Genomic DNA, 15070 nt, shown 5'->3' on the forward strand with positions numbered 1-15070 from the left:
GCACCAAGCCTAGGGTGTGCCACAGGGCACCACAACTAGTGAATTGAGCAGATTAGAAAGTGAGAGGCGGGGGGCACTGAATTTTGGCCTCACACAGGGCATTCCTGAAATTAGAAAGACCCAAGTTCACCCCTGTTCGTAACCAGGACCGGCTCCAGACATTTTACTGAGGAAGAATAGGGACTGATGCTCCCTCCGTGCCTCAAGGTAAGAGTACCCAGGGCCACGCATCTGAGGCAGGAAATCCTACAAGTACCTCTGCCCTCTTCCTAGCAGGAAACATATGTTTGTTTGTTTGTTTGTTTGTTTGTTTGTTTAAAAGCTGCTTCCTGCTACCTGAAGCTACTGCCTCACTCTGGCTAATTGCAGAGCCAGCACTGCTTGCAACAGCAGCTCCCAATTAGTACCCTCTCAGCCATATTCTGGACCCATTGAGGTTTCTAAAGGCAGTTCTGCTCCCACATACAATGCACCGCAACATTTGAAATGGGATCGCTGATGCCAGACTATCTCAACCCATGTTGAGATAGAAGATGTACCAACCTATGCTGATACAAGGCGATTGGAGCCACAGAGGCTGCTTCTGCCTCTAGTGATAAAGATGGATCAATGAGAACACAATTACAGTTGTGGTCCAAAGAAGCCATCTGCAGACATATCCTCTGAGAAGAAAGTTTGAGGACAAAATAGAGCCCGAGCAATTTGGACTAAGATAGCTGCTACTTAGTAGATTTTGGCATTGTCTAGTTGCCCCAGAGAAATAATCATGTGTCCCCAAAACTTAGGGGCAATTGGCTCCCATTTTCTACAAAACCGAATCCCTGAATAAGGCATGAGTGAGAGGCCTTGTACCTGAAGCCACTAACTGTAGAATGGTTTTCTGAAAGCTTCTAAGAAGGGCTACTGCAACTCAGTGCTGAAATAATATTCTCCCTCTCCCCCTCCCCCTCCAAAAAGCTGGTAGCTTGTTCCCTATTGAAAAGATCTTATACAGTTAATAGATTGAGTATAGCGTGGCCAATCACCACACACTATTATTTCAGGGAAACCAAGGCAAAGAGATTTGACTTTTTCCCCCCAGAAGTGGTTTCAAAGTTCTGCAAGCCTGACAAAAACTAATGTTCTTCCTAAGATTCAGTATATATGTTCGGGACTCTATAAATACGATGAGTGAAGGGCAAAAAAGAGATGCCCTTTCAATACAGGAAAGAAAAATGCTTAAATGGGACTTGTGTCAACAGATTTTTTCAGACTTGGGTGGAGGGAAGGTGCCAAGCTTTTCTGAGAAGATGTTCGAGAGAATTTCACAAGGGGAGCAAGCATACTGCATGCCTACCTTTACCCCCCCCCCCAAGATCAATCCCCTTATCCTGAGATGCCGTTTGACAGTTTTCAATGAAAACCAGATTGTTTGAATTCTAGTATAAGATGCTCTCTGTGGGACTGCCCAAATGGGAACAGCCTGTACCACTGAAATGAACCTTAATTAAAAGAACCTTGTCCTCATCATTAAAACTTCTAACACTGTTTTTTTTGTTTTTGTTTTGGCAGTTTAAAAACCTTCTGATACTCCCACTCTAATTGGCTTTAAAATTACCCACTATTCGGTACATTTCAGACTGTTCAAGACATTTACATTCCAATAACCTTCAGACTGATGAACTGCTCAGATTGGAGGAGGAAAGCTGATTCAGGTCAACAACCATGTAAGCAAATATTCAGTGTAATAGTATATTACCGTAGAGTTTGCATTTGCAAAAATTTGCCTTTGCATACTCTGTAAGAGTTTTTAAAGAAAGTTTTATGAAGTCATCCATTTGCACACAAGAAAAATGTTATTAAACATGTTGTTAAGTATTTTTAAAAAAACAATAACAACTCAGGAGTGGGCAGTCTCTAATCCAAATGCTTCATGGGGACCTTGGTCCAATTTCATGTAGGAGCATAGAGGGAGAGCAGAAACAGATGGATTTGAGGAAGTGGGGACGGTGGAGGGAGCCTTCTTTAAGCTATCAATTCAGAACTCTGACAAAAACTACCTGTCCCTTCCCCTGGCAACCCACTTAGAGGGAGAGGAAAAAGAGACAGAAAAGTCGGTGTCAGAGAGTGAGGGAGCAGGAGTGAGATTATGGAGGGGGAAGAGGGAGATTTGGTGTGGCGAAGTGGGAGAGAGAAGGGGTGGCAGAAGGTGAGTAGATGGCAGAAAAAGTGAGTGAGATTAGAGGGTGGGAGAGAAAGATGGAATGGCAGAAAAAGAGAGAGAGAAAATGGATGGGGTGGCCCTAACCCGCTACTGGTTTCAGACAAGCCCCCTAAGATGGGCCTTCCAAGAGATTACCCTACAAGGGAATGCAGCCTTTTACAGAAAAAAGTTCCCACACCCCTGTCTTAACTCATATCCTGTTTAGAGGAGGAGAGTCTACACTTTCTGTCAGCAAGAAATGTTATTTGATAGTGCTAAAGTAATAATAGAGCACCTCAAAGGGAAATCTGCCAAACAGAATACAGTGGGACCAAACAGAAAATAATAGCCAAAACAAAACGACTTTGCTTATCAGAACTACTTGGCGAACATCCAACCTGTTCAGCTAATTAGGTGTTTCATTGAAGTTAAGTAATATTTGCATAATGTTACACTAACAAAAAGAAGGGCAGAGGAGCAGCATAAGAAATTAAACTAATGAGGAGATAGGCAAGGCTTGGAAAACAGCCGAATCTGCTTTATTTACTTATTGTCTTTGGAATGAATATGTTATACTTATTTTAAAAATTTGACATAAGTTTTACAGCCTAATGAGATGTGGGCTTCCTAGCACCAGCTACTGTTGAATTAGAAAATGCACATACAGTATAAGCGGGTGATACATTCCAGGACTAGGAAACCCCCAACCTGTAGGCTGGATATGGTCTTCAGCCTGATTGGTCTTCAGGCTCTTCTCCCATCCATCAGCTGCTCAGCTGGGAGCAACTGAGAGTGAAAAGGCCTTTGATGTTGTGCCCACTGTGCAATTTTCAGTTTATTCCCCTGTAAGAAGATCTGCTTCAAGAACATCAAAGCAGAGGGGGAAATGTCTCAGCAGAGAGGTAGGCTTGTGTCCCTTGCAAATATGCAAAAGAAGACATGTGTATTCATTTTGCAACTGGATGCACACAACCTCACATTTTGAAATCGGAGGCACTGAATAGTTGCAAGAAAGTCTGCAGTCCAGTTTTGCATTGATCTTATTTGTATTTTGCTGGTGGAATTACTAAGGTATTTTTAGCCATTTGCACAGTGAGGCCCAATAAAGGATTTTTTTTGGGGGGGGTTATTTACAGCATAAAAGATTTAACTTTTGTGGAGTTACTGAGAATTAAATGCCGTAAGATGCCCCTATTTCCACAAGAAACAGCTTTAGTATCTGTGTAGTTGTCTTTGTGTGATTGCGTGAGGATCTGGTTCAACCCCTTTTGACTCAGGTCCTGCCCACTCCTAGAATACAGCCCCTCATGGCTTTCCACTGCGGTAATGTAGGCCTTGGCCCCAGAGAGGTGCTCTGACCTTGCTATGTATGATGCTTCTGATTGCATTCATCTTTCAAAGCTGCATGAGTTCCAACACTGGGTTGGGAACCATGAGTCATGAGATGCTCGTGGAGTTGATGGTGCTGACCTTGACTGGCAGGCAAGTATCTTCAGCTGCACCTTGTCACATCCACAGCTTGCTGAAAACGTAGCTGGTTCTGGTCAATTTGATTTAGATATTCAGTTTCTTCATTTTTAATTCATAGCAAGTTTCTGAAGTAGCATTTTCTTATTTATGTGCATAGCGTCCCTTAGGGCAGGTTGCAAGTTAAATTAGCACACATCCAAATAACTCAGGATATAAATACAGGCTTTTGAAAAGTCCCAAACTTTTGACTATCCAGAGCCAACTTAATAATAATATAAAAAAACACTGTGATACTTTTCTGAGAATTGCAAGTGAGTGTGCAGGATGAAAAGAACGTTCTCTTAGAAAAATAATTTGTACTAGAAAAGCAATTCAGATTCCAATGGTTCAGGTGGGAAAGTATGGTTGATGCACCATTTAAACCTGGCTGGTAGTCAAATAAGTTATTCACTGGCAAACACTGTTAATGGAGCTGATTAATGCACCACATCCTGTATTTGCCAGGATGACAGTGAGACACAAAAGCCCCATTTGTAGGAAACACTAACAGATTGAACTAATATCTGAGTGGGCCCATGTCGATTAGCTCTGCCCCTGATGTCCATCAACATCTGTAGGGAAAGAAGTGATCACACAGACATCTGTAGGCATGAAAGCATCCTTTCTGTGGACACTCGAGCTTTGCATACAGACACCAGGATGCAAGCCATGCTAGTGTGTATGAGGTTGGTAACCCCAATATTACATCTTAGGCCAGTCGTCTGTTTCTCTCGTAACCAACAATAGAGGAGGTTTCCAGGAGCAGATTCACTGCTTCCTTCTGCATTGTGCAAGAGCTGCCACCTAATTCTGCCTAAAACAAAGTTTGAGGTGGATGTGGAAAATCCAGCTCTCGCTTGTGTCACCATGTCAGCATGAATGGAGAAGCAAGTTAAAAGGAGTTCAGGAAGATTTGCAGAAGGAACTTGAGGGGAAGACACATCTTCTTGCTGCAGCCATTTTGGGAAGTGGTTCTGACACAAGGAATCTACCCTGTTCCAGATCCTATAGGGAGAATCGATTTCACAGCTGGAGTTAAAAATACAGACAAATGTTTGGCTCAACCCCAGCAGTTTCGGAAAGCTTCTACAGCATGTATCAACTCAACATTTTAGTGAAATCAAGGGAGAGTGAATGTCTAATTTTGGGTCAGATGCCAAAAATGCCTTTCTGTGTATCCTTGAATGTACATAATAAAGTGAGTGTCCCATTTTGATAATAAAGTTTGCGATGTGAAATAAAGAGAAAATGAGCAGCCAGCACGTTAGGAATTCTCTCAGTGCTATCAGGAGTACATTAAACAAAAATTGTTCCTGGAAAGCTGCATGAAACAGTAATTATGCAAGCATTAGGATAATTGGGAATTGCCTCATGCAGGGCAAAAGGAAAGGAAAAACTGGTGGGCGCACAAGTCTGAATAAAATTGAAGTTCTACAGTTTACCTGAAAGAGCCCAAACCTCTCCAAAGTTGTTTAAAATGCAACCTCAGAGCAAGCCGGGTGGGGGGCACCATGCCAGAACCAGGCAAGCAAAGAAATAAGGAGGCCAAACATCTGGTCACCTTCAAAAGGGATGCAACCTACACTAACTTTTGAATCACAACTGAGATTAAGCTGGATGTATATGACAATGATGATGAATTGATTTGTACATGCCACGTAACGACAAAATATAGCATCTAGATCAAGGGAAGTATAGCATCTAGATCAAGGGAAGTAATAGTGCCACTGTATTCTGCTCTGGTCAGACCTCACCTGGAGTACTGTGTCCAGTTCTGGGCACCACAGTTCAAGAAGGACACTGACAAACTGGAACGTGTCCAGAGGAGGGCAACCAAAATGGTCAAAGGCCTGGAAACGATGCCTTATGAGGAACGGCTAAGAGAGCTGGGCATGTTTAGCCTGGAGAAGAGGAGGTTAAGGGGTGATATGATAGCCATGTTCAAATATATAAAAGGATGTCACATAGAGGAGAGAGAAAGGTTGTTTTCTGCTGCTCCAGAGAAGCGGACACGGAGCAATGGATCCAAACTACAAGAAAGAAGATTCCACCTAAACATTAGGAAGAACTTCCTGACAGTAAGAGCTGTTCGACAGTGGAATTTGCTGCCAAGGAGTGTGGTGGAGTCTCCTTCTTTGGAGGTCTTTAAGCAGAGGCTTGACAACCATATGTCAGGAGTGCTCTGATGGTGTTTCCTGCTTGGCAGGGGGTTGGACTCGATGGCCCTTGTGGTCTCTTCCAACTCTATGATTCTATGATTCTATGAAAATAGGCTTCTACGCCCTTTAGAAGTATTAAATCAACAGCATAAGCATTAAAATATAAACATCCATAATTAAAACACACAACAAAGCAATCCCACTAAAATCTAATCATCCATTAATAAAATATGCAATAAAACAATCCCATTAAAAGAGTACAGTAATTATAACAGGAGGTGTGGGTCAAAAGATTGATGGAATGCCTGTCTTCAAAAGCCAGCAGAAGGCCAGGGGAGATGGGTCCTCTTGAATTTCATAAGGGGGGTGCCTTTCACAACCCCAGTGAAAAAGCTTGCCTCCACCTCACTGCAAGATGCTGAGCTGTAGGCTGTGGCAAAACGAACTGGGTTCCGTTTGTTCATCTTAATGCCCTTACTGAGCAATGGAGGGGAAAATGGTCTTTCAGATAACTGATGGTCCAGAATGGTTCTGGGCTTTGTATGTCAGTAACAAGATCTTTAAACTGGTTTGCTAGCTAACAGGCAGCCAGTGCAGATCAATTAGCACAGGTGTGATATGGGCCCAGTAAAGGAACATACTAAGTAGATTCTAGGCAGGTTCTTCCGCAAAGTTGTGCTATTTGGGAAACGCAACACGCAGCATACTTAGATACATCTGTGAGAAGATGAAGGCATGTTTTTCCGCTGTTATACACTTTGCCTTCAAATCTCTCATGATAAATTCTGATAGAGTAGAGCGAGGGGGAACAGTAGGAAGTAGAATAATAAATGTAATGTATGCTCCTGTTTACCAAAGAGAGGGCTGCTCTTTTCTGATCTCCGTCTGACTGAAAACAAAACTAGATGTGAAGGATGAACAGAATCTCCCACATATTTAAGTGTATTAATAGCAGCCATGAGGATGGTCCATTTCCCAATTAAAATTAGCTACCAAACTTGCTATGTGTCCTATTTTGCAAAATGCAAAGTACTCTTTTGACACTAATATGTTTTTTGGGGGGAAACAGCAGTTTTGTGACAAGAGGGTTTTTTAAATAGCAAAATACAAAACAGCAACAACAGCAACGTTTTGGCACTTTATGGGAGCTCCAAGATCCACCTGCCCAGTAATCTGAGAATTGGGGCGCAACGTTAAAGGGAACAGGACAGGCATCAGTGATTGCTGTGCCCTGGCAACTACCCACTGATGTTGTGTCGAAACAAGGCATGCACAGGATTAAGCAGGCATATCTCTTCTTCGAAATTTGGCTTAGTTTCTTCTGCTTCAAGAACCTGCCTGAAGAGTTTTGCTGCTGAGGGCACACACTCATGTCATGGAGGCATCAGCAGGGACATCAGAAGCTGCCTTATACCAAGACAAACCATTGATCTCTCTAGCTCGGTATTCTCTGCAACAACTAGCAGTGGCTTTCCAGGGTACAGGTGAGGAGCAGTTTCCAGCCCTACTTTAAAATACCATAAATGAAACCTGTGACCTTCTACATGCAATGCAAAAGCTCTAACACTGACCCACAACCCTTCCCTATTTTGCCTCCGAATAGGCTACGTCATGCATTAGAACATAATTAGCACACAATCATTGCTACATTCATAAGGTTCGTGATTCCTCTAAAAGGTGGGTGGGGATTTGATTTCACTTGCAACTTGTAATTTAGGTGTGGCAACTGTGTTTGGTCACTTCATGAGCTGCAACTCTTTCATTCTGTGCCTGCTGTTATTTTAAAAACAGAATGTTTCCAATGAGCAAAAACAACAGCAACTTGGCGGTGAAAGGGGGAGTGAAACTGAATAGCCCCTTCTGGTGGCAAGTCTCAGATCCACCCGAAAAGTTGCCTTTGGCACTCCTGCGGAATTTCTCTCTTCCACAGACTGACTATGAACAGTGAGCAATGGCTCTACAGCTTAACACTTCTCTTCAGATTTGATATTAAATGAGAAAAGGTAGCTTGAATTAGCATAATCCTTCCAGAAGCTCCTTGGCAATGAAAATAATAGGCTTCTGCCGCATATTCCAGAGAGGTTTAAAGCGACTGATTACAGTAATGTGCCTTATTTTAGTTACTAAAATCTTCAGCTGTCTGGTCATTTTGCCATTAAGGGATGGCATATGATGGATTTCCTAAAATCCACAGCCTTTTAGCAGCTAGCATCCTGGATGGGGGGAACGTAAAAGGAAGCGCTGAATATTAAGCACTTCTTTGAAAATAGTTTTTTTTCCTCCTTCATGCTTAAAATGAAGGGGAGATCTGTTCAAAATTTCGACACACTTCCCTGTTACATCATGTTGATATATCTCTAAATATCTGAAGGGTGATGAATTCAATCCATTCTATTTTTTTCTGTAGGCAGGATCTTATGTAAACAAGTATTCTAGAAGAAAATGTAAGAAGAGCCCTACTGGATCAGTCAGTCTTTGGCCCATCTAGTCCAGCACTTTGTTCTCATCAAGGCCAACCAAATTCCTCAGGAAACCCTTAAAATAAACTGGGGATGGTGGAGTTTTTCCCATTTTGCAATTTATCCTTGAATTGATCTAGGAGCAGGATTTTGGGACTTGCGGTCTATCTTACCTCTCAGTCAAATTCAACATGACAAAATCTGTGTATGTATGTATGTGGTTTACAGTTTGCTGGTGAAGATAGCTACTGAAATCAAGGGTTGCTGCACCATGTGAAGTTTATTTATTTAAGTTTTTTTTTATTGAAGGCGGAGAGCGTCAGCCTTGGTTCAGTCTTGGATGAAAGAGCCCTCATGCATCAGCCGTCTGGGCAACTGTCTGGTAGTCGGTCTAGGATAGAATAATCTCAGACTGATTTGAGGTATCTGTATTCTCAAGGCAGAAATTACTGGGGTTCTTTTTCTTGAAAGAGAATATTGTTAAAAAAAATGCAAACTCTTGCAGCTAAGGAAATGTGACTCCCAACTCCTGTTTTGAGTCAACTTGTAGGTGGAATCTCAACACGACACCCAAAAGTGATATAGGAGTTGGCAATGTGATGCGGTAGCAAAATCCCGGGAAGCTAAGATCAGCATTACATCACGTACTGAGCAAAGGCGGCATGTCTGCATTTGGAATTCTGTGTTCAGTTCCAGCAGACACATATTGACAAATGGAAGAGGAGATCAGCAAAGAGCAGGCAACATAATTAGTGGGCCAGAAGGATTGATTTAAGAGTTAATAATGTATCACTTGGCAATGCAACGAGTGGGGAGGGGACCTAGTCTACAAATACTTAAGGAACATAAATGCTGAGGATGAAGGGGAATTATTTAGATGGCTGCCAGTGAAGGCTCTGGGAGGAAATGGAGAAAGAGAAAAATTACACTGAAACACAGAAAAAATATCCAGAGCCTAATCCATCTCACTGACAAGGAGGCATTGCTTAAAAGAAGCCATCGCATCACTCGTCAGTGTGTCATGAAAGGCTTCCTGAGTATTGGACAACATGCACTTACAGAAACACAGCAACACAGGCATGCCAGCAAATTGTCAGGGCATTTTCACACATGGGGCTTAGTCTGGCTTGGGAAGTGGGGGCTGGGTATGGCTCCATGGTTTATAGCACATAATCTCTGCACAGAAAGCCACAGGCCCCATTTGCAGCATACACTCTGAAAGACCACAGACTGAGATCCCAGAGAGCCATTGGAAGATGTATTACGCAGCACAGGGTGAGATGGAACCACCAGCAGCTCACACATAAAATCAGTCCCTATCACAAGTGCAAAGCCCACAATGGATCTCCACGTACATTTGCTTTCTGTTCCAAATTCTCTCCTGAATTGCCTCTTGGTGATAGAAAAAGCAGTGAACCAGCAGTAAATCACACTGAGCGAGTTGGAATTAACTCTTCATTAGCAAAAACAGGATCTGCCCAGGAGTGTCAGGCCTAATGAGCACAGCAACTCATCTCTGATGGGTCTTGCCCCCATGAAGCAGTTGGTCACACTGAAGGTCCCTGCCTCCCAAAGCTGCCTAAGTCCCCTCCTCTCCAGGGTCCCCCCCCCCCAGTAATATGGGACTGTGCCTGCATGAAGCTAATTTTTTCTCCACTCTCTCCATGTCTCTCCTGGTTCTGGGAGACCAGGGGGAAGGGCAGCTTTTCGCAGCAGCAGGAGACACCTGTGCCTCTTCACCAGCTGGACTCATCTCTGCCTCTTGGCCTCCCTCCTCCCCTGCTTCAGCTTCTGCCCCTGACTTTGGACTTCTTTCTGCCACAGACTCTCTCTTCTCACTAAGCCCTGTTACCTTCTCAGCTTCTGGCACCTCCTCCCAGTCTTTTCCCACCACCAATCCCCAGGCGCTGAGCCTTCTTCCCTTGGGGGTTCCCCAGCTGGTGCCTCCCACTGTTCCTCTGTGTCCAGCCAGTCCGTGACATCAGATGCATATTTCTCTCCTTCCCCATATTTACCTAAAACGTGGTGGCTGTTCTCTTGCTACATGAAAGGCCTGCTTCTTCATTCCAAGCTTTCAAGAAATTAGTCCATGTACCTGGAGTGAGGAAAAACATTTCTGGAATGAAAAGCATGCTGGGGTGTCAGACAATGGGCCCTCCAAAATGTAGGGCTTTGGCAGTCTTGAAAATATCAATGCCAGAATACAGTCAGAGCTGAATTGAAAAGTCCCTGCTGCCTCCTCCTTTCCTTTGTGATTGATCCGCAGCAAGAGGCAGTGGGTTTTTCTTCCAGTCTGACACTTCCTGAAGCACTTGGCACCATCACAGGCTCGCACAGGTGCTGCTGGGTTTACATGGCCCACCCAGGTGCAGCAGCAGCAGCAGGCAGCCACAGGAGCAGAGAGTGTGCTTTGCATTCCAGAAGCCAGATTCAAAGAGACGTGGCTGCTTTTCAAAGAGGTCAGAGCATCGCAATAAGCTCCATCCCTGAATTCATTTGCTTGCATTAACTTTAAAAGACTAGCTTCTGCTACTCAGTCGCAGCTAGAGATTGGGGAGAAATTTGGCGTGGTTTGGGATTTTAGTGCAAATCTTCCTAATTTGCATTATGTGAACTGAAACACAGCTTTCCTTCACCATTGACACTTCTCCGAATTTTGTGATGTAGGTAGTTCGCCAACCGAGCCATGTTTACAAAAATGTATGTTGAAGGGTGTTAATTTAAGGTCTGCTATGTAGACCTCATGTATGAGGATTAGCCAAATTTAGGTATATAACTGTGCAGAGAGCTCCTCCAAAACTATCAGGGAGATAGATTCTAGATTTGTAAAGGACTGAAACCAGCTATTTAGACGAACACTAGTATGCACCAGACAATGTTAGTAATGAAATTTTATTGAGTTAGGGTACCCTATAACAGAAATAATCTTTTAGGTTCCAGCAGAAGGTTAACATACTTACATAAAGTCAGCTGAATTGTGTTTTCAGAAGCACAAATTCTCAGCCTATTGGCCAGGAAATAGCATATACGTGAAGATAACAAATAAAAATGCATCATATTAGATGAAATTGTTTGCAGAAATGTGTGTATCTGCATTGCAATAGTGGGAAATTTTTGTGACAATTTTTTTTAAAAAAATTGCAAATTGATGGAGAAATGTGGAGGACTGAAAATAAGGCTGAAAAAAACGAATAAAATAAGAGAAATTGAAATGGATAGATTTGTCCATCTCAAGTATAAGCAAACAATTGCCTGCTTTTACAAACATTAATGCAGCAACTTCTACTGGAAAACAGCTGAATCAAACAGGCTTTCCTTTTTTAGGAGTCATTCTGAATGGTGTGAAAGCTCTGCACTGTTTTCTGCTTTATGATGGTTTTACTGTTTTATTTATTTGCTTATTATTGATTTTGGAATTCTTAATGGACTTTTTCCATCTCCCATAGAGAAAGTCAAGAAATCTGTCATTCAGAACTGGTGCCACTGTCTGCCTAAAAGATGCAACTGTCAACTGAATATGAATCAAGCCTTTCTGATGATCCCTGAGTGAACCAGATTAAGGCTGCAGGTCTTTGTTCTCGCTACATTCAAAGATGAAGTAAATTAAAATTGATGCAAGAAGCCATGACACATTAGTCACTGGTGTCTTTGATGATGATGCCTTGGATTCTGCTACAAGTGTTGGGAAGAAGTTGGACTGAATTTGAACCATCTGTCAGAGCCAGTGTGTATTTCAATCACTTCCTGTAGGGCACCACTGGAAAGTACAGTGTTGCTCTCAGGTCCTGCTTATTGACATCTTGTTGGCCACTGTGAGAACAGGATGCTGGACTAGACAGACCTTTGGCCTGAGCTAGCAGGACTCTTCTTGTGTTCCTCTGTAATTTTACCATAGTGTTCCTTGCAAATATATCCCAGTGAACTTCGCCTCTGGCTGGTCACGATGTAGGTCCTACACTCATAGCAATATGGAAATGTGACATTCTTCAGTGTTAACAACAAAGAGCCTTGTGCCATCTTCAGTGTTACTCATTGAAAGTATGCATGATTTAGGTTGGCGTTAATTTTCACTACTTCTCCATCTGGGACAGATTGTAAAAGTGACCTTCAACTTGTTTTGGGGGGAGATTTACATCTAGCTGAAGGAAGTGCCATATGTAAAATTTACACTTGAATAGATTAGTGACAAGAGCAGCAGCAGTGTTAATGACCTACCCCCAAAAAATTATGTATAAAAAAAAATGCCAGTAGAAAATAGGCGGAGTAGAAAGAATCAGAGAACGCTGGGTTTGGAATCTGGAAGAACATGTGACATATTGGGTTGGAGTTTGACAGTAAATTGTTTTCTTTAGAAAGAGTGCAGATAATGGTAAACGAAGCCATACATGTGGTGCGGTATTAAATAAAAACAGCAATGGCAGATATTAAATAGAAGGCCATGACTGAAAGATAAAACATTGGCAGATAAAGGAAAGTGAAACTCGAATATTTTAGGGACTGTGTGGAATAGAGGCAGACAAAGACAACGTGAAAGGAGACAGCTTAGGGAAACTCATAGAATTTTAAACACATGCAATTGGCAGAAATGGCAAAGCAATAAAGAGTAGAAGCCGTTGGAGTTCTGTGGCTGGAAAGTCCAATATAATTACCTTCCCAAAAAAGGAAGTGGTGGGGAGAATTGGACTGAGCCACTGTGGGAGAAAGGGACCTAGCCCTGTGACAATTCCCTGACTTTAAAAGTCGTTCCCAAAAACTGCTAATTTAGGGCTTATAGGCGGACATTATATTGGAAGTTCCAAACATGGAACCCTTGAAATAGGGTGCAGTTTGGCCCTAAGATGCTGTTGTCAGGGTTCATCAAGCTGATATCAATATCTGAGGATGAAAGAATCACTTTCCATGTAAGAAACTCACAGCACACAAACATTCGCTGTCTCCCACCCTGGATTAACTGAAAACGAAGGTGTCTTTGTGCTGAGCTTCTAGTCTGTTGTAGAACAAGACTATTTGCTATGACAGACCAGGTGGAGCAGTTCTCTCTTTAGCAAAAGGCTAATTAACCAGGGGTGATCGTGTAATATCAAAACGTATTTTTTTAAAAAAAGAAAAATTCTATTGAATGAAAAGCACCGGGCCTTATGGAAAGAGTGGCAACATAGAAGTGACCTTTCATATCTAGCTGTCAACTTGTTTCTGGTGACATCCACATCATACCTTTAAAGTACATGGCTTTCCCTTGAAGAATTCTGGGAAATGTAGGTTAAGCCTCACAGAGCTGCAATTCCTTGTACCCTTAACAGACTACAGTTCCCAGGATGCTTTGAGGGAAACCATGCGCTTTAAGTGTGCTTTAAATGTGTGGTGACATACTACCCCGCAGCCACACAGCTACACGTGCAAAGTGGTGAAATCCCTTTTCCTCAGTAACCTCTATAGACAACAGAGGAATGCAAATGTGGACAGAAATAAGTTGATGTGGGTGAACTCTTGAATGTCAGAATTCACCTGGGTTGATTCTTTTGGACCATCATCTTTTCTTATCTGAAACTGCGATGTAAATCTTCTTTTGATGAATACTCCCTTTTCTAGCTTGAAGAATTCTATTGTTCCTGAAAGCTGACACCCTTTGCCAGCAAAGCCCTAGCAGGCACCAGTAAGAACATATCAGCTAAACTATTTTGAGTTGGACAATGATTTGAGTGGCAGATTTCTCAATAATGTGAGATATTATAGTAAAAGGAAGCTGCACTTTTGCCCTGAGAAGAATGACTCCTTGCACCCAGCGTATCGGCATAGAAAGATAAAAGTGCCAGTCCACTCACACAAAACTCTGTTTCCGTTTAATTCAGCAGAAGGGGGAGAACAAGTATGTAGGGAAGTAGCTTTCAGTATTATTTAGGATATTATTTTGCACCGTAAATTGTATCTATAGGAAAAGAATCTTACAATCACCCTCTAATGTACAAGACCCATAGAAGGAGTTCCCATAACAGTATGGGGAAACAGTATGGCTCCCATAACAGTATGGGAAAACAGCTACTAAATCAAAGTTCCTCTGCAAGTAAATTAACATGAACATAACTGACATCTGTTAAGCCAGAGGCACCAACTTGAGCAGAAGATTGGGGGCCCGATGACTTGTGTATGATGTGTGCATGATGCAGGGGTGCCAGGAGGAGCCGGGGGCGGCACTTAACACAGAGTTAGCTTGGCTTCAATGGCTGGTGGCTCCTCCTCTGGTGCTCAGCCTCCTCCTCCTCCTCCCATCACCACCACTGGCTAGGGGCTGCTTCCCCCTCCTTCCCCTCTGCAGCAACAGGAAGAGGAGTAGCCACCAGCCACTGAAGCTGCACCGTGCCATGATTGGCTCCATGATCGGCCTGCTCTGCATCTGATTGTTCTTAATATTGGAGGGTGCACCCCCCAATATTTTATGGAGGGAGCCAAAGGGACCTGGTCCCCTGAGAGCTGGAACCTATGTGTTAAGTCAATTAACACAAACGTATTAGAGTTTGCAAACAGCACAGCAAAACGAAAAGCAAAACAGTTCAGGGCGCTCTGAAGACTTGAACGATGGTTTATTGTTGACACTTAATGTTTTAAACTGTTTAACTTGCTGTTGTTTCACCACCTTCAGGTGCCACATAAATCTGGACAAATAGGAAGTGTGCACATTTTGTGGCTCGTTTTAACATGTTACTATGCGCTTCCAGACTTCCCAAATGCACCTGGTTGGCTGCTTGTGAGAACAATATGATTGA

The 15070-nt window shown here is 42.8% G+C and overlaps 1 long non-coding RNA gene across 1 annotated transcript; it reads left to right on the forward strand.

The window, feature by feature from the left end:
* The first annotated feature begins 1626 nt into the window (after positions 1–1626).
* Positions 1627–11890, forward strand: LOC308471937. The gene is made up of 3 exons (XR_013983213.1): positions 1627–1706; positions 8619–8731; positions 11756–11890. It is a non-coding gene; the product is annotated as an uncharacterized lncRNA (long non-coding RNA).
* The last annotated feature ends 3180 nt before the right edge of the window (positions 11891–15070 follow it).

Source organism: Podarcis pityusensis, assembly GCF_964106645.2.
Source record: "Podarcis pityusensis genome assembly, chromosome: 2".
NCBI lineage: Eukaryota > Metazoa > Chordata > Lepidosauria > Squamata > Lacertidae > Podarcis > Podarcis pityusensis.